The 20,563-nt window shown below is 42.7% G+C and overlaps 1 protein-coding gene across 2 annotated transcripts in view; it reads right to left on the reverse strand.

Annotated features, from left to right (window-relative positions):
- The window catches only part of BACH2 (BTB domain and CNC homolog 2), a 439,802-nt gene that overhangs the window by 338,770 nt on the left and 80,469 nt on the right, over positions 1–20,563 (reverse strand). The window contains exons 2-3 of one of the 2 annotated variants that reach the window (XM_073626941.1): positions 15,001–15,125; positions 10,986–11,048 (exon numbers count right to left, since the gene is read on the reverse strand). The gene's annotated coding sequence lies outside the window, so the exon portion shown is untranslated. The remainder of the gene's footprint in view (positions 1–10,985; positions 11,049–15,000; positions 15,126–20,563) is intronic. The other variant, XM_073626940.1, reaches the window with a different exon arrangement.

Below are 20,563 nucleotides of genomic sequence, written 5' to 3' on the forward strand. Positions count from 1 at the left end.
TTCCTCTCATACACACAGATAAGGATTTGTAACTAGCATTGCTGATATTTGATCCGCACTGTTTAAAAATAGGCACATTCTTGGCAGAAGGAAGAGTTGCCGTGGCGCCCTTGACACTTGTTTCACATTGAGACAGAGAGAAAGGGAAAAAAATATACGCCCGCTCTCCCCCTGAAAAGTGGAAAAAGGACATTCACCATTAATGACATCAGCTTCATAGCTGAACAAGGATAGAGTTTCAACAATGAACTTTATATAAAAGTTCTGTAGGGGGGAGCAAAGCACAAACACAGCAACTTGGAATTTACAATGAAACCATTTCTGGCACAGAAGCGGTTTTTACTCTACGATACATTCAGCATATTCTACAGACTTGATCGCATTCTGTCTGCATCTTATAGACATGCTATGTGAATACTGAATACAGTCTGTTTTTTGCATATGTGTCTCTATACAACTGCCTGTAGATGTTTACCTCTCTATGGCGTTGGAGGTGAAAATTAGGCCTATTTCATACCAGCGGACTGATTGGGTCTGCCCGTCTGTTTTTCAGCTGGACCTGATCGGACCACCCACTGTTCTCTATGGGAGGCAGATGTAAACAGACATGTGTCCGTTTACACCCGCCTGCATCTGATCCGAGCTGCCAAAAAACAGATCCATTCCCCATCCAACTAGCGGATCGGATGAGAGTCGGATAGAAACGGTCTGTTTCCATTTGATTGCCCCACAGGGAACAGTGGGCTGTGTCTGTGTCCACTCTGCATAGCAGAGCAGACACGGACTTGTCATTCACCTGCTCAGTGGGGATCAGCAGACAGATCTCCCACTGAGTAGGTGGATCTGCTTGACCACCCTGTGTGTGTGAATGGGGCCTTTCCACTAAAGTGTATTTACACATTTGCAACCAAATTAGGATAAAACCTACATTGTTACATGTTCCTATTCACATAGCATAAGTTAAAGCAGTATTAAACCCAAAAACAAACATTTACTATATTACAGCTACCATTTCTTAGATATGATGGCTGCATTTGTTTTCTTTCCTTTATTTTCATCTGGTGATCCAGATTGAGACAAAACCAATTAAAGCGGAGCTCCACCCAAAAGGGGAAGCTCCACTTGTTTGCACCCTCCCCAAAACCCCCCACTGCCACATTTGGCACTTTTGGGGGGAGGGGGGAGCCGGTACCTGGTTTTGACAGGTACCTGCTCCCTCTTCCTAGTAAGATCAGCACATGGCAATCTACGTCATGTCTGGCTCCTACTCCTTCCCCTCGCTGCCTTCTGGAACTTGTGTGTGTCCCAGAAGACGATGGGACCATTCAGAAAGTGCAGCGTGACTCGCCCTTGCGCAGTAGGAAAACAGCTGGGGAGCCTGAATGCTTCACTGCAGGTTTCCCTTACTTGCAATGCCGGCACCTGCACCCGAAGCTAATGGACAAATTGCCTTGGGGTGCCGACATTGCGGAATCGTTGACTTAATTTTTTTTCCCCCAAACTGGAACTTCACTTTAACACTGGCAGGGGTGCATAGGCCACATGCACACAGGACATTTTTTCTATTCTCCTAAAAGCCAGCAGCATTTTCCCTGCCTCTAAAACCTCCTGCCACTAAATGCTGCTAAAAGCCTATGTGTGCATGGACACTGCTTATATGTATTAGCTAGGGCTGGGGAAAAAAAAATCGATTTTAATCCTGAATCGAGTTGTGAGCTCAAATCGATTCAGATTTGAAGAAAATCGATTTTTTTTAGATGTTTTTTTTTTTTCTCTTCAGAGTCTCAGGTTTGCAGAGCGCACAGAGGACACGGGAGGCTGTATTCCCGATGTAGCCAGCAGTGAGGGGATGGGGGCGGGAGCTCCACCGACGCGCTGACTCCGCCCCATGTAGCCTGTATGCTCAGAAAAGAACAGCGGTCGTTAGAGCAGTGATCAGAATGTGCGCGTCAGTGGAGCTCCCGGCCCCGCCCCCTCTATACTGGCTGGGGAATAAAGGTACGGGGGCGGGGCCAGAAGCTCTACTGACGCGCCCACTCCAATCACTGCTTACTACAGTACAGCCACTCTGTTCCGAGTGGAGCTCCTGGCCCCACCCCTCTCTGCTAGCTAGCGCGTGAACACACATCTGAAAACGCAGTGCTGCCATGAGGCTGCCCTGAGGGTGCATTTTGGAAAAAGGATCAAGACCTTTTCTCTGCATTTCCTGCAGATAGAGCGGCTCTTTTAAATGAATTGGTTGCTGTGCCTGTACAACAGTGCAAACCTAGCCTGAGAGTGCAACCAGCAACACAAGAGACACTGCTCATTGAATGTACAGTATGTACTGTCCCTTGTGCTCATAAAAAAAAAAAAAATGAAACTTAGACTTTAACAATAATTACACATCTCTGATGAGTAAAGTGGATGAACATAGGCTGAACTTCTGCAGCAGAATGACCGTATAGGTATTGTGAGGGCACTGGCCAGGGACGTTTTATCGATTGGGCACGCTGGGCAGTTGCCCGGGGGCCCCATTTGCATGGAGAGCCCTATCCAGGGCCGATCCTCAGCGCTGCAATCTGCTGCTTAAGTTGACTGAGTGCACTGGTTGCTCACTTGCTAGAATTGCCGGCCACCCGGCGTCTAGCTAGCAACCAGTGATGTCAGTCAGAGGCCGTGGCCACCCCAGCATTCATAGCGTGCTGCCCAAGCGGCTAGTGAACAAGCTCCGTCCACCTCTTCCATGTTCTTCAGACAGCTTGGCAGCTTTTGAGTGGCACAGTGGCAGCTTTGATGGGCACTGTTCCGAGTAGAGCTCCCGACCCCGCCCCCTCTCTGCTAGCTAGCGTGCGAATACAGCCTCACGTGTCCTTTGTGCAGTGCACTCTGCAAAGCTGTCATCGGGCCCCAATTCACAGGTAATCTCATGCAGTATAGCCACAGTCTCTGATAACTGTCATGCAGTATATCCGCAGTCTCTGATAACCGTCATGCAGTATATCCGCAGTCTCTGATAACTGTCATGCAGTATATCCGCAGTCTCTGATAACCGTCATGCAGTATATCCGCAGTCGCTGATAACCGTCATGCAGTATATCTGCAGTCTCTGATAACCGTCATGCAGTATATCTGCAGTCTCTGATAACCGTCATGCAGTATATCCGCAGTCTCAGATAACCGTCATGCAGTATATTCGCAGTCTCTGATAACCGTCATGCAGTATATCCACAGTCTCTGATAACCGTCATGCAGTATATCCGCAGTCTCTGATAACCGTCATGCAGTATATCCGCAGTCTCTGATAACCGTCATGCAGTATATCCGCAGTCTCTGATAACTGTCATGCAGTATATGCACAGTCTCTGAAAACCTCACACTGACTTTTCGGTTAGAGAAAGGGGTTTGCCTTTGCAATTTTGTTTGTTGATGCACTTTAATTTAATATAATAAAAAAAAAAAAAAAAATCAGATTCGAATCATGAATTGAGTTTTTTTATGAAGGAAAAAAAAAAAAAAAAAAAAAAAAAAAAAAAAATCGCAGATTTTTTTTGGGGGGGGGGGGGGGGGGGGGAATCTCCCAGCCCTAGTATTAGCTGAAGTTTTGGGTGTGCATGGACACTGCTTATATGTATTAGCTGAAGTTTGGGTGTGCATGGACACTGCTTATATGTATTAGCTGAAGTTTGGGTGTGCATGGACACTGCTTATATGTATTAGCTGAAGTTTGGGTGTGCATGGACACTGCTTATATGTACAGTATTAGCTGAAGTTTGGCTATTTGCCTGTGTGTAAAGACCTAAGTAATGTGGAGTATAGGCGAGTAAAGGTGTGTAAGCATATAGACGTGTATAGGCGAGTAAAATTGTTCTTCTTTGCCAGCATTGTAATATTCATTTATGCTTATGACACCCACGTGCAAGGGGCCAAACGAGTAAACATGCACAGGGCCAAGACAAGGGATGGGCAGGAGGGACAGCTGCCCCGGGCACTGTGGTATCATATGTGAGTGGGGGGGGGATGATTTAGTGATGATTTAGGGGTATTTGTGCTAGGAGGGGGGAATTTGTGATGGGAAGAGGACATTTGAAGTGGGGGAGAGAAGATGTAAACTAGGACGGGAAATTTTAGGGGTAAAAGAATTGTACTAGGAGGGGTGAATTTTTTATTAATTACATTTTTGGGGGGGGGGGGGAGACATTTGAGCCACTCAGGGGCAAAGATTTGTGCTGAGAGGAGGGATTTCAGAAGGGGGTGGGTCTGAACTTGGAGGAGAGGGAATTTATGCTTAGGGGAGAGTGTTTTTGTGGGGAGATTTTTGTTCACCCTGGGCTATAGATGACCTTGTCCCGGCACCGAACACACAAGTAAATTACTGCACTTAAAATTAAAAATGTTTTTATAATGTGCCTGTACACACAGGCGTATAAACAGGTCCTGCTTATTCTTGAATAAATAAAAAAACCAGAAAAAATTCCATTCCTGGTCAGTATTTTTTTCCAGTATTCGCGGATTTTGTATAGGAATGTACTGTATGCATGAATGCGCATATGTGAAAATACGCACATATATACGCGTAAAACAAACACCTGAAATTACGACCACAAATGCTAATTGCTCAAACATCAGTACAGTGTGTAAGAGGCCTAAATCTGTTCGTTTATCTAATGCCTCCTTCCCCCTAGATTGACAATGCTGCTGCCCAAAGATGTCTCCATTGCGCCTTCATCCAGATTGTGGGAACTTTAATACAGGAGGTGTGTTACTGATTGTATCAACTGGTGAAAATGGGAAAAATCCTAAAAAAAAATAAGAAAATAAATGCAGCCACCACAAAATAATAAAAAAAAAAAAAAAAAAAACGCTTCTTACCTTTTTTACTTGCCCTTATCAGAAAATGCAAAAACTGAGAGCTGAATTCCAGGTACGGCCATTTTTTTATATTTACATTGGTCCAGCTGGGACTAGTGTAAATATGGCTGTGCTTTACCTGGCCAATCCCCATGGAACCTGGAAATAACTATAGAAGGCACCGCTGTTACAGTGACTGCCACTTGCTTCTGGGTCCTGTGCCAAGTGGTTGCCCAGCTGCTTAATGGACACGGGAGGTCACTCACTTGGCACAGGTGCTATTTAGAGAACACTTTGCATTTTCTTAATGAGTGCAAAGCATTCTCTGATTGGACTGATTGGAGTGGAGACTGTGACATCACCACCCCACCTCATGCAATCACAGAATGCTTTGCATTTTATCAATAAATGCAAAGTGTTCTCTGAATAGCAGCTGTGCTAAGTAAGTGACCTCTTGTATTTACTAAGCAGCGGGTTAGCCGCTTGGCATGGGACCTGCAAGTCAGTAGCAATCACTCTAATAGGGATGCCTATTAAAGTCATTTCTAGTTTCCACGGGGACCAGCCAGGTATGGTACATGCATTGTTACCATGGTCCAAGCCAGACCAATGCAACTATGTAAAATAGTCATACCTGGAATTAAAGAGGAACTTTCTTCTGTCATGTAATGCTATGAAAGGGGCTGAGGGGTTAAGGTTTACCAAAATTACCCCGTCTGTACTGTGCAGGTAGATCTCATTATCAGTTGTAAATTGGATGTGCAAACTGGCTGTCTTAAAAAGGATTCAATATATCAGGCCTCCTGTTTCATATGTTAATGAGGGGGGACTCTGTGTGTCTTTATGTGTGAATGGGAAAACATAAACATATAGTGGGGATTTCTAATTATCTGACTGCAAAAGTAGAAAAACACGTTAAAGCGGACCTTCACTTATTAGTCCTTCACTTATTAGTGAAAATTATGCCATATACCCAAATGAAATTTATGTAATTTTTTTCCCCACAAATAGAGTTTTCTTTTGGTGGTATTTGATCACCACTTCATTTTTAATTTTTTGTGCTTTAAACAAAAAATACCTTTTTGAAAAACAACAACAAAGACAATATTTTTCAATTAAAAAAAAAAAAAAAATCAAATTTCTTTTATACATATTTTTGGTTAATAAAAATCCCAATAAACGTATATTGATTGGTGTACACAAAAGTTATAGTGTCTACACTATGGGATATATACTGGAATGTTTTTAATGTCTTTTTTATACTAGTAATGATGGCGATCAGCAACTTCTAGTGGGACTGCGATATTGCGGCGGACTGACACTTTGTGTGAACCAGTGACACTATACAGTGATCAGTATTAAAAAAATGCACAGTCACTGTACTAATGACGTTGGCTGGGAAGGGGTTAAACATCTAGGGCAATCAAAGGGTTAACTGCGTGAATAGCCAGGGTTTTGGTGTAAACTCTGTGCTGCTTTACTCAGGAAGGTGATGGATTTTATTCCCTGCAAAGGTGCACAAAATCCATACCTACCCCCCCCCCCCCCCCCCCCCCCCCCGTACAGCAGAATGAAAAATCTCCCTTGTTTACATAGGCAGAGCTTATGGCAGAAGCGGCCAGTGGCGGCGTGCACCCCTGTAGGCATAAGTGCAGAATCAAGCTATAGGTCAGTCAGTAGTGGGTTAAGTTTAATCCATCCTGCAGCAGAAAATAATATGCTTAATATATATGAATGGACAAGCTGCAATACCTCTTTTCATCTTCAGAGGTGCTGCAAGAAAAAGTATAAGGTTTGCATTTCTTAGCTTTTAAACCACAGACCTTCCTGTAAATTTAGTAACATTCTGCCTTAACCTGCTGCATAGGCTCCTTCCCTTTTAAAGACTGACTGACGTTTTAGTATTTCTTCCATTAAAAAAAAAAAAAAAAAAAAAAGCTACCAACCCTGTGTAATATACTGTATATTCTTGGGAAAGTGTTCTGCAGCTCTTCACTTAATTCTGTACCACAATGGTTCTGTACATGCCAAGCAGACTTAACAATAGAAATTCTCTGTAAATACAGTCATCTCCAGAGCCCAGCACACTTTGGCAATTAAACCACAGCAGACGCAGATTTTATTTTATACCCAACAGCAATTGAAAGCGAATCTAATAACAGCAAGTGCAGGTAATTAACAGTAAAAAACTTGCAGTCCCCTAGAAACAAGCTGTTTTCTCATGTGCTTGTGTGCTTTTAATGGGAGGCTATGATAGGAAAAAGAATGCAGCGTGAAGCACATGCCACAGCATACAACACGTTGTTGAGCCTGAGTCACAGCAGTAAGTTCAGTATCTTGAGTCACTAACCACTGAGCCATTAGCCGCAAAGGGGAATCCTAGAGAGTCCTCTATCAAACTACAGCACACTCCCAGGAACTCTGCTTGTTTGCCCTATAGCTATTCTCATCCTAACCCATTTTGCACTTATGTATGGATTATAATATAACCATCATTCCATGTTTTTTAGCTACATTTTTAATCTGGTAACATAAAAGGCTCCAGTGAACAAATATAAAACACTGAAATGTTAGGTTTTTTTCTGTGGGATTTCTAGGCTTGCATCAGAAATGAAAGGGGTTCTTCAGTCTCCCCAAATACTGTAGCTGCTTACTTTAAATAAAAGGACACTTACCTGTCCAGGGATCCAGCACTGTCCTCGCTCGGGCTAAGTCTTCGCCAGTCTTCTGGTTCCCGCCATCGCCATGCTAACTGTGGGAAGCCGACTGTGACAGCTTCACAGACGGCTCCCCACTATGCATGTGCTGCTCCCTGTGAATGGCCCCGCAGCCTTTTGGGAACTGTGACATGTGCCAAGAGGCTACGGGCAGGGGGAGGAGGGTGGGAAGTGGGAGCAGGCACCTATCAAAATCAGGTACCCGCTCCCTCCACCTCAAATAAAATTTAAAAAAAAAGTGTTTTTGTTATTTTAATTAGAGATTAGTATTGTTATGTTCCTTCTGTCTGTAATGATGGGCTCACATATTGTGGCTGTAGTTTGTAGCTTCATGGCTAATCAATTCCCTTAAAGCGGGGTTCCACCCAAATTTTGAACAATATCTGTATGTATTCTCTTCCTTGCCTAGATACTGACATGCCGTTTAAAAAAATTTAAATCACCGTAATTACCTTTTATTTTTCTATTCTTCTTTGCACTTCCTGGTTTTCCTCCCATGGGAGTAGGCGTGTTTCTAGCCTCTCCCAGACTCCACACAGTCTCCTGGGAACTAGTCTCAGGCTTCCCAGGATGCCGCTGTGTATGTGCGGGAACGAGCGGTGAATGCTGGGAGCACAGCATTCACCGCATCCAGGAAATAAATGCTTGTGGGCTTCAAATGCCCAGAATGAAGATGGAAACCGCCTGCAGTGAATAATACAAGTTATTCTTTCTGACGAAATCTGACACAGGCGGACATATTACACACAATATGTGAGTATGTAATGCTGAGAAGAAAAGTTTGTGAATGAACTAAAAAAAAAAAAAAAAAAAACGATAGATAGGTGGACCCCCGCTTTAAGTCCATGACTTGCTACAGCTAGCCTGTCCCTAAGCACCAAAGGGACCAGACAACTTCCTTTTTCGGGTAACAGCATCCTTTTCATCCACCTGCTCTGTGTCGCATTACAAATGCGGGAGCGCTAATGTAATAAAACTATCTTCCATCTGCATGATGGGCTCTTTGTGTGTATGTGAATGCTCTACCTGCTTGTGTCTGTCAGAACTAATTAACTTTCTCCTGCACCAATATTAGAATAAGAGACCCAGTGATTGTGGGATATGTAGTTTCTTTATAGGAAGTGTCAGTTCTTAAACTACAGACAGGGATCATACATAACCTGTGCAGTGCCATGCCCCATGCTTCTACATAAACAGTAATTGCTGACAAAGCAATGTGAAGATTTTCTGTACTATAGGCTGTGCATACAAGGCAACAAATCACAACATAAAGCTATATGATCAATGCGCATCCAATGCAGGTGAAAAAAAACACAAGGTGCAGGTAGGAAGGTTTATAACGCCTTTAAAGTTTATAAAAGATTTTAGTGATTGGGTTTCCATATATTTTAACATACAATTTTAAAATCCATTTATAGTATTTTTAAACCCTCAGCTGGTAATCCTGCCATGAAGCTTCCTGGTTATGAACTTTCTGTTCAACAACGCCATGTTTCCGTATTGTTCTTCTGCACTGTCACTCTGTCACATGTGCACTTTCACCATGAATTATGCATTTTTACTTTGTCCATGCCTCTGAAAAATGCCAACATGGCTGGTGAACTTTACCAAAATAGTTTTTAGTAGTTTGGTTAGAGCCACCTATGCGTCCTGCTTTTCTGGACTCCAGGTGACCACTAAAGAGGATGGTTTGGAGACAGGTGGCCTGCACTGCACAGAATAAGCAGCCCCCTTTTCAGGAGCAGTTTATTCATGAGCAGAACAGGGTTTAAACACAGCCTCTGGTAGACTGCAGCCCATTCTACTTCAAACAGGAAAATTCTTTAGCATAGGTTACCTGTCATATTAGCATATGTTTGCCAAGGCTGCAGACACAAATACAAACTTCATAGTACAGACAGTTAAGCAAGCTGTGCAGAATAGTAAATTCATTGCTGCCACTCATATTTCTCAATTCATCAGTTTAGTGTAATCAGACCAATGGCGGTCACGGTCTGACTGGTTTGCCTTATTTAATAAGTCTATTAATAGAATGTGGCAGAAAGACATGCTCAGCGTTTATTACCTGGAAGGCTACGGAAATATTTACAGTTGGTTTAAACTGAAAACTGCTTTGAACATTCATTATAAATCCTCACTTTGCTCGTCATTAAAACTTAGTTTAAGTTTAAAAGTAATGATGTGTTGAAGTCTACAGAAATTCTATGCAGAAAGGTAAATAACCTTCTGCATGCAGTTTTTCCCACAGCCCCCTCTAAATACATACCTGAGCCCGATTTTGATCCAACAATGTGCACAAGAGCCAAGACTCTCTTGCTCCTTATTGGCTCAGATACAGCAGCGGGAGCCATTAGCTCCCACTGCTGTTAATCAGAGACAACGATGAGTGAGAAGGAGGCGGGGCCAAGCCCTGCTCTCTGTGTCTTATGGGCATGCAGGACAGGCCTCGGGAGCAAGCACGCATGAGTGCCCCCATATGTAAGTGACTTGAAATAGGCAAGGGGGTGGAGCCAGGAGCACCAGCGGAGGACCCCAGAAGAGGAAGATTGGGGCTGCTCTGTGCAAAACCATTGCACAGAGCAAGCAAGTATAACATGTTTGTTATTTTAATTTAAAACAAAAAGAGTAAGGGTAAGAAAGAGTAAGATCCTGTCCTAAGCTCAAATAATAAACCCAGACCTTTTAAAATTAGAAATACATTGATCGTTAATTAAATAATCATGAACATCAGTGTAACAGGAAGTGTCATCAACATACTCTGTGTTACTGGGTATAAACAGCATTAAAAAAAGCTTAAAAAAAATTTACGCCCACTAACACTTTAGACACAATAAGGTGGGGCACAAAAATGGAGAAGGGGTAGATGAATGACAAGATTCCATTTGGCTACTCACAAAATGCCTTGCATTATGAGAGAAAAGTACTATGAATAAATGGATGTAGTGATAGGTAGGGGGATGGTGGGGAAAAACGAGTGGCGTGATCCTTTACAGTCACAGGGCCTAACTCCCTCAACGCTGAAAGATCACCACTATGGGGAGTATCTAGTGTCATCAGACCTAAAATCTAAATTATGGTCCTCTTCCTTCCCTCTCCCCAAGCAGCCAATCAGTGCCTGTACCCTACACAGAACCTGCCCTGAGCTACATCTGTATGCACAACTAGTAAGGAAGTTGCTGGCCTCTCTGTCTTAGTAGACATAGACACAGCGGTGTTGATTTACTAAAAGTGGAGCATACAAAATCATATGGCAATCAGCTTCCAGGTTTTTTTGATGGCCCAATGCAAAAGCTGACCCCCCCCCTCCCCACTAACACCTGTTGCTTCCACCGCACGCCAAGATACTCCAAGAGCCTAAAGAGTTATTTCAGATCTTTATTTACATATTAAAAGGGTAATTCAAAAGATTTTGGGGAAACTGTCCACATTTTGACATACCTCTCCAATTCGTTTGAATACCCTGGAGCAGGGGTAGGCAACCTTTGATAGGTGGAGATCTACCTGAACAACATGAAAGAGATCAAAGATCACTGGGGTGTGGAACCCCTTTTAAAAAAAAAAAACTAACTAAACTAAATTAGGAAAACTTTGAAAACTATAATAAAACAAATGTCGTAAAAATATCAACTTGGCCTACCTTTAAAGTGGACAGCGTAAATCAGTAGAGCACTGGATGTGGCAGTAGGGCAATGGACGGTGTCAGTCAGTACAGAAGTGGATGGTGTCAGTAGGGGGTGTTAGTAGGTCAGTGAGTGGTGTCAGTCAGTAGAGCAGTAGACGAGGTCAGTATGGCAGTGGATTTTATCAGTAGGGCAATGGACGGGGTGAGTAATTTTTTATTTTTGCTATTTTCTTTACCATTTTGTTTAATTTTATTTTATTATTATTGGGGGGGGCATTGGTGAAATATCAGGAGTCTAAACAGACCTCTGATATTTCATCTTAGAGACAGCTGCACATAATGAATGGACAGGAATAGCTCTGTACAGAGCTTCCCGTTCTTTCACAAACTTGAGCATAGTAAGCAAAGTTTATTATGCTTCAGTTATGATTGAACTTAATGAATGATCGGTACCAATCACGCACTCAGAAATGGAAGGGGCCGGTAAATGACTTTTACCAGTCCCTCCCCCCGCTCTTCATCTTGAAACATTCCCTGCAGCAGCCGGCAAGAGAGGAGAGGGGGAAAGCTGGCAGAGTCGCGGGGGGACAGGGGAGTACACAGTGGCCTGGGGGAAGCTGGAAACAAGTAACCTTTAGGAGCAACAGATGCCTTCTATTTTCCTCCTGCAGCTGCTGAATGCCGGTGGGAAGAAGAGGAGGGGAAGACGGCTTTCAGTGGCTACAGGAGGAAAATGAAGAGCATCAGTTCCTCTATATGCTGCCTCCACCGCCCCCCCTATCCAGGTGAAGAACCAAATATGACAGGGGAGACGCACAGATTCCATGAAGCAAGGGACAGGGTCACAATTGCGACCCCTGTAGCTACGCCAATGTGTCAAAGCTTAACTGAACAAGCTGAAGTTAGAAGTGGATTGGATACCATGTAGCTGCACCAGATTTTGCACTCTCCAGTTGCAGTAAATCAACCCCAATGTGTCTACAGATGAAAGGAAATTTGAACTGGTAGGAGCCTTAATGTTCACAGTATGGTCTTAAAGGAAAAGGAGGGAAAAGGTTCTATATGCAAACATGCTTTACTTGACTGAGTATATGAGAAGATACCCTGTTTAGAGACTTTTATAAGAAATAAACAATTGCCAACACAGTATCATGACACTGTGGGGTAGATGTACTAAAACTGGTGCATTCAGCATCTAGTGCAGTTGTGCTTGGTAGCCAATCAGCCTTTACCTGATCTTGACAAATCTTTACTACAGACATTCCAGTTTTTAGCTGTTCTACATCAAGAACACAAGAATAAAAGTTATGTTTGTTTAGAAAACTAATCCAAAAACAAGGGTTATCTAAATCATAGGCTGTACTGATTCACTAACTAAAAAAGCTATATAAAAACTGAAGAAACCCAGATAAAAAACTGTCAGAATATTTCCTTCTCTGATCTGACACAGAAACATTAAGAAGAACCTGTGACAACTGAGCTAATGCACAGTCAGAATATTTATTCTTAAAATGTAATATAATGGGGCAATTTTCCTTGAAGTAACTCAAAAAATAAAAAACAAACATACTTAGCAATCTCGGCACGTGCTTCAGATCTTTTCATTAACAAAAGCTATGCCAGCTAAAGGCTCTTGAAGTGGTTGTAGAGCTGTGTCCCCTTGCCTCTGCTGACCACGATAATCATAGCTGCTGAGCCCTGATTACTGTGGTCAGTTTACATGCCTCCATCATCCGCTGATCACCTCTGACAGTCTCTCCCCTCTCCCCCTCCCTCCCTGTCATCACGGGAGCGGTTCTCCTGTTGCCCCTCCTGCTGCTATTAAGCTGCATAATGCAGCTAATAAACATGTATCCCCTCCGGGGGCATGCTAGCATTCACTACAGTGGGTTTGTTTTTCTTTTGTCACACAGCAGCTGTGCGGTCACGTGATTCCCCTGTGCTGATCAGCCCCGATCTATAGAGAGAAGCGGGAGAGGCCAAGACCCCGCTCTGCTGGCCGGGTGACATCACAGGGAAATCTCGGCCCCTCTCGCTTCTCTCCGTAGATCGAGGCCAGCCAGAACTGGGGATCACGTGACCGCACAGCTGCGGTGTGACAAAAGGTATCTAGCTTTTTCATTAAAAAAAAAAAAAAAAAAACACTGTAGTGGATGGCAGCATGCCCAGAGGGGATACATGTAAAGTCACATAGTGACATAGTGACTTTACAATCTCTTTAAGTATTTGACACACTTCAGGGGTGTTGGATCCCTCATTCTGTGGTTCCTCTGCTACATAACTGTGTCCGGGTAGTGATGGAGAGGATGGCAGCTCCTGGAACGGTTTTGGATGCCAGGATAAAAAAGGTCCAACCCAGGCAACAGAACAGGTAAGTATTGTTCTTAATAATAGTGCGGCACAAAAAAAAGATTTCAACAAATGTCCATAAGCAAGTCCTTTTCACTGTGCTCCAATAACCAATGTGTAATAAAAAATGTATTACACATTGGTTTATTAAGCACATTAAAGTTTATTTATGTGAGGGGAAATCACAGTTGAAGTGCTATAGCATGCAACATTTTGGATTATATTTCTATTATTCACATTAGTACACCGTTTTATCATTTTTATGTACGGTGATTGCGTGGATCATTTACAATTGTTAACAGGTAAGTTTTATAACCTTTTTACAGGGTTTTTTTTCCCCAAGACAGATTCACTTTATAGTTTTTATATTTGCTCATTTTATTGCATTTCTTATTTTGCCAGAATCTGATGCTTCAACTCATGTCAGGGGTCAGCTAGCGCTCTCAGCTGCCCATTTTCTAACATTTTCCCCTAAATGCAGTGTGCGCATTCTGAGGTCAGGCAAGTAACATCTTAAACATGTCTCAAACACATGTAAAATGCAAGGCTTGAAAAAATATGGTGTATTTGAGTCTGATTTTTTGTAAACAAACCCTAATCTTTTTGGTTCTTATGAGATAATGAACTCTGCATCATAGAATAAGCAGTTAATTGACAATGTTTATACAAAAGCCCTGAAATCACTGTAGACGTCTCTTATTTTTCTGTTTTATTTTTGCACATATTTAGCTTTTCCTTGGGACAATCACTGCAAGAAAAATCAACCAGTACAAGTCACAATAGTAGTAATACAATTAAAGAGTCTGCAACACAATGACTGCTGTGTAAATGGCAGAAACTCATGAAGAATGCCAGTCTTCAAACATCATCATATCTTGATGTGTGAGTGCAGTGTGATAATTATTGCCTGCCAAACTCCCTCCATTCAAAGCTGTACCAGTACCATATCTAACAAACAATGTGAGAACATGAAGAATTCCTGAAAAATACTCCACCACCCACCATCCTTGTGTAAATACATAGTTATGTTTCATTTTTCTGTGACCCCTGCTTTAAGAGGTATAAAGGTCATCCTTATTTATCATTAAAAAAAAACAAAAAAAAAAACACAACAATCCCCTGTACTTTTTTTTTGCAGAGTTACTCATGTTTGGAGTTTTTGTTTTACATGCATTAAACTGATCATTTCCTGTTGATGGATAGGATTAATTTTTCATTGTAATTATAATTTAGATGTAAGATGCATGGTCTAAAGCAATACATACATTGGAGAAATATCTATGAAAAGCTGCCATTCCCAAAACATGAATCACATCCTAGTTTTAGGGAAGTGATTCCACATGTGAACCTGTGACGTGAGCAGATTCTACTGCAAATAACCCTAAAGTCTGGAGCTCCTGGTATGGTTGTATTGCTTTATGACAGATTCCCTTAAATAGATTATATTCTTATTGGCAGCAAAGCCTCAGTTCTTAAATTTACCTGAAGTTGTTCCACAATGTAGTCATTTATTAGAACACCGTTTGTACAGTGCTGTCAATCCGTAGTCTGCTTGCTGAAGAAATCCTCCTTGTCCAAATGTCACTTTACCACCAAACATCAATCACCTGTTAATAGAAATAATAGTTAAGTATCAGTGCCTATATTTCTAAGACTTTCTAAGACTAAGACACTTAAGAGCTATATTTTAGAGAGAAAGTGCAGCCAAAACTTTTTTTTTTTGTTTTTTAATTTAGGATAGAGTAGGGAAAAGTTAGACCTTTCTTAAGTTTTTATTGCTGTAGAAATGTAGTATTTTAGTAGAGTAACCATCTATCTTTGTCCTGGTGACTACTGGAAAATCCAACATTAAAAGTAAAAAAAAAACAAAAGAACAAAAGAAAAAAAAAAAAAAAAGAAAAAAAAAAAAAAAAAAGGTAAGAACAAATTTTCAATATTCAATATTCTTCCTTGTACTGAGTCTTCAGCAATTGCGGAAGAGCTTGCAGTTTACTTTACATAAACTATATGGCTTGCTTCATTAGATATCTGCCTGTCTCTTCCTTTTAATACCTTCTACGTCACTGAGCAGGAACAAGCATGCAGGAAAAAAAGTCAGAATTTGTGGCCTGCATGCTTGTTCTAGCCAGTGACTCGAAGTATCAGAGCTACCGGATACGTATGAGAGCCAGCCAATCAGCATCTGTCCCCACTAAAGATTTTATTTATTTCTATAAAACAATTCAGAGTAAAATAGATCATTTGTTGCCCATGTGCTCCAGGATTCTGGAATTCAACTTCAGCTTTACCTGCTGATGAGATCTAGCATATAAATCCTCATGTCAGCTATGCCAACACTATAGCATCAAAGCAGAATGACACGGGGGGGGGGGGGGGAACCCTGGAAACATACAGAATACACTATATTCTCTTAAAAATGTATTTTGAAATGACATGCTCTTTTTGCTTACAATTTTTACCTTATGCTGATCTTTGTGAATGACATCCCTAATAAGACTTGGAAAAATGTGCAAAAATTTATTCAGAGTTGATGAGAGCTCATTCCTCTAAATATACTTGAATTAACATGAGCACAGATGCTTTCCTGTAGACTTTTCACATTGCCAAAGCACGATAAAAGGTAGGAATCTGCATGGAGAGGACTATGGCCGTCTACTGAGCAGGTAGCAGTTGCCATGACATCCAGCATGTTAACACACAAATCCAACACTTGGAGAAATGCTGAAAATGATGGTGAGTAGGCGGTTGTGCAAAGATAACCATTTTCTATGTCTCCAATTAGATGTAATATTACCAAATAATAGATGAAGATATTTTCATTGATGTTTAACAAATTCTAAATGTTATTAATATCCAAATGTTCCTTATTTTTATCAATACTATACATCTTTTATCCTCCAAAAGTACTGATGTAAAATAGTTAAATAGCAGTCATTCTAATGTCAGGAACAAAAAAATGTAATCACAAAACATTACATTCTGGTTCATACTTATTATCTATAAGTACACGTGTCTGCTTTATGTGACAATATTTTACATTCATTTTTAGGGACATTTTAGTTCTAAATGGGTGTGCTTAAGTTAGTTACAGTTTCAGTAGACCAAAGGGCCTTACAATTTATTTATATAGAGCAATCAAGCTTTAATATACTATTTTTAGCATTTTAAAAAAGCCTCATCATGCAGAATACAGGCAGTCCCCGAGTTACGAACACAATAAGGACTGTAGGTTTGTTCGTAAGTGGAATTTGTAAGTCGGAACACTGCATTTGTAAGTGTAACTTCCACCTGTGCAAGGATGTGGGATGTTCCGGGCGCTTGTTATGTTATCTGGGGCTCTTCTGGCCATGCAGTACATATAGTACTGCAGTGTGGGAGGTGTCTGGAGGTGCTCGGAGGTATTCAGGACCAGCGTGGAGCACAAGTGGCCGGCATTTGAGGGCGGTCGTAAGTAGGAGTCGTTCATAACTCGGTGACTGCCTGTACAGCTCTGATTAAAACTACTTACAATGTCGTCTTCATAGTGCTTAAATTATCTGTGAGAGTGAATAATTGTTACTCACACTTAGGCTGAGCACATGCAGGCGATTTCTTTGGTAAAATGATCATTACTCTGAAATTAAGTGATAGTGATTGTTACACATAAGGAACAATGGAGTGTAGCATGTGCTAGTAAATAATCCCCAATTACAGCATGCTGCTCCAGATTTTGTAGTCAATTGTTACTACATGCAACTGCATGTGCAGTGATCAGTAGCAATTAATCAGGGGCAATCACAGGCAATTTTAGTAGTACATTCACACTAGAAAAAAAACTGCCCATGCGTGCCAGCCTTTAGGTAAAATTGCGCTTTGCCTACCCAAGGTAAACCGGTTCACTCTGTCCCCAGTGGTCTTTTCTGTACCCTACCATCACATCTCCAGCACTGCACACGTCCCTTCTTTTCTGTCCTCTGCCATTCCATCCCCAGCACTGCATATGTCCCGTCTTTTCTATCCCGTCATTCCATCTCCAGCACTGCATACGCAACTTCTTTTCTGTCCCCTGCCATTACATTGCCAACAGTACATTCTATCCCTACTTTCTGTCCCTGCTATTTTGCTCAGCTGCCAGGAGCGAAGGGTAGTCCTGTGTAAAGCAAGAGTGGCTGAAATTGTACTCATATACGTATATGTGTAAAAAATGTTCTTTTATTTCAGTCCATAACAAAGAAAAACACTATACATTCCCTTTAACCCTTTCACTACCAGGTCCGCACGCCGTGGCCAAGTCTGTATGGACCTCATTTCTCCCTCTGCTTTAAGCTCATTGTCACTTCAATGACCATAAACTTATAGCAGAATTGTTCAACAGACTGCTGAACAATTCTTTAACTCTGATCAGCGAATTACAACCCACTGATCAGGGTTATTAACCACTTCAGTCCCGGAAGGATTTACCCCCTTCCTGACCAGAGCATTTTTTGCGACTCTGTACTGCGTCGCAAAAATCCTTTTTTTCCCACAAATGGAGCTTTCTTTTGGTGGTATTTGATCACCTCTGCGGTTTTAATTTTTTGCACTATAAACAAAAAAACGAGTGACAATTTTGAAAAAAAAGCTATATTTTTAACTTTTTGCTATAATATATAAAAAAACAGTTTAGGCCGATATGTATTCTACATATTTTGGTAAAAAAAAAAAAAAAAATTGCAATAAGTGTATATTGATTTGTTTGCGCACAATAGCGTCTACAAAATAGGGATATATTTATGGCATTTTTATTCATTTTATTTTTACTAGTAAAGCGGGACTGCGACATTATAGCGGACACATCGGACACTTTTGACACTATTTTGGGACCCTTGTCATTTATACAGCAATCAGAGCTACAAACAGCCACTGATTACTGTATAAATGACACTGGCAGTGAACGGGTTAAACACCAGGGGGCGATCAAGGGGTAAAGTATGTTCTAGGGAGTGATTCTAACCATGGGGGGGATGGGCTCACTACGACCTGACAGAGATCACTGCTCCCGATGACAGGAAGCAGTAGATCCCTGTCATGTTGCTAGGCAGAACAGGGAAATGCCTTGTTTACATAGGCATCATTCTGCCTATCCTTGCCGCAATCGCGGGCCCCCGGCAAACATCAAGTTTGCGGGACCCACAGGCACGCGCCCGATAGGTGGCAAATTCAAATGGATGTATAGGTACGCCCATTTGCCTGCCTGTGCCATTCTGCTGACGTATATGTGTATGCAGCGGTCGGCAAGTGGTTAACCCCTAATGTGACCACCCCCCCACCAATGCCACTGCTTCCCTGTCCCCTGCCTCTCCACCTCCCACTACTAACTTTCACCTAAAACTACTCCCCCCACACTCCTTTACTATGTCTTTCAACCCCTCCCCCCCCGGCACGGATTACCCCCCCACACCCGATCCGACCCCCCAGCAAACCCAATCTCATGCAGCTATCATTAGCCAGCATCCCTGCTCTTCCACTTCCGCCGGCTTTAGGTGCTGCATGGGGCTTGGGGGGATCCAGATGTGTCTCCCCATCACTCAGATCACCCCCCATACTGTTCCCGCACCCCCAATCCATGGCTGCTCTGAGTGGAATCCCTCCTTCCCCTCCCGCCGCCTGCAGCTTCTCCCTGCACTGAGCTCCGGCGAGCTGTCAGGCTGGGGAGCGTGGCGGGGGGGAGCGGTGTGGACCTGTGTTTATCAAGCTCCCCCCTGTAGTAGAGTGGGTGCATGCAGAGATCACTACAGATCACTTCTAGATATCCCACTGACAGCTGATATATAGTAACCGTGAGTGTTACGATGTATCAGACTGTCATTTTATGAATGAATGAGGAATCTCTATACAGATTCCTTATTTCATTTAAGTAAAGTGCTGCAGAGAAAGGGACTTTCTGTCTCAAAAAAAAAAAAAAAGATATGGGGGTCTGTTTAGACCTCTGATATCTCACCAAAGACCCCCCCCCCCCCCCCCCAAAAAAAAAAACTGTAAAAAAAAAAAACTGTAAAAAGGAAAAAAAAAACAACAAACAAACGTGGGACGCAGTGACTTTTTTGGGCGATGTCCCCGCCCCCCCCCACCCCCACCCCACGGTGACGGTCTCTCCCCGCACTCACTCCTCCTCGGCTCCCTCGGAAGAAGATGGAAGACAATAGCGAATATTAATTCGCTATTGTCACAAGTGGGTGGGTTCGGGGTACAATGCTCTGTGCCCCGAGCCCAACCTTTTTCAAGCCAATTAGAGCCTTAGGCTCTAATCATGTGGCTTGAAAAAAAAGCTCATACAATGAGTCCGGCACCCTGCAGGGGGGTGGCACCCCAGCGCCCCTAATGGACCGGCCGCTCCTGATAAGACCCCTTTCACGTGGAGCGGACTCTGTCAAGCAGATCCGCCTGCTCAGCGGGGATCTGCCTGCTGAACCCCGTTCAGCAGGCGGATGACAGGTCCGTGTCTGCTCCACTGATGCAGAGTGGACACGGAAACAGCCTGTTATTCACTATGGGGCGGTTGGATGGAGCCGAACCGCCTGTCCATTACCATCTGATCTGCTAGATGTTTTTAGCGAACTGGACTGGATCGGATGCAGGCGGGTGTAAACGGACACATGTCCATTTACATCAGCATCTCCATAGAGAACAATGGGTGGTCCGATTAGGAACACCTAAAAAAGGGACAGGAATATCCGATTGGTGTGTTTGTGTGAAAGGGGACCTAAGGCCTTGTTCACACAGGGTATACACAGCGTACCTTTACAGGGATGCACAGGTGCTCAGGCATGCAGTCCCATTGATGTCATTTGGCATGTAGCAAGTGCACGAACAGATCTACTGCTCCCAATTTTACATCCATGTAAGTCCACATGCATGTCCCTGAGCTCACACTGTCTGTGTTCGGAGTCATGTACCCACACCCATACGGATGTCAGATTGGGAACAGCAGTTATGCCGGTGCAGCCTTTGCATCCCAATTGACATAAATGGGACTGCCTCTACGGGGATATATGGAACACCTGTGCATCCCTGTGCGGGTAAACAT

Source organism: Aquarana catesbeiana, linkage group LG04, assembly GCF_042186555.1.
Source record: "Aquarana catesbeiana isolate 2022-GZ linkage group LG04, ASM4218655v1, whole genome shotgun sequence".
In the NCBI taxonomy this organism is placed as follows: Eukaryota; Metazoa; Chordata; class Amphibia; order Anura; family Ranidae; genus Aquarana; species Aquarana catesbeiana.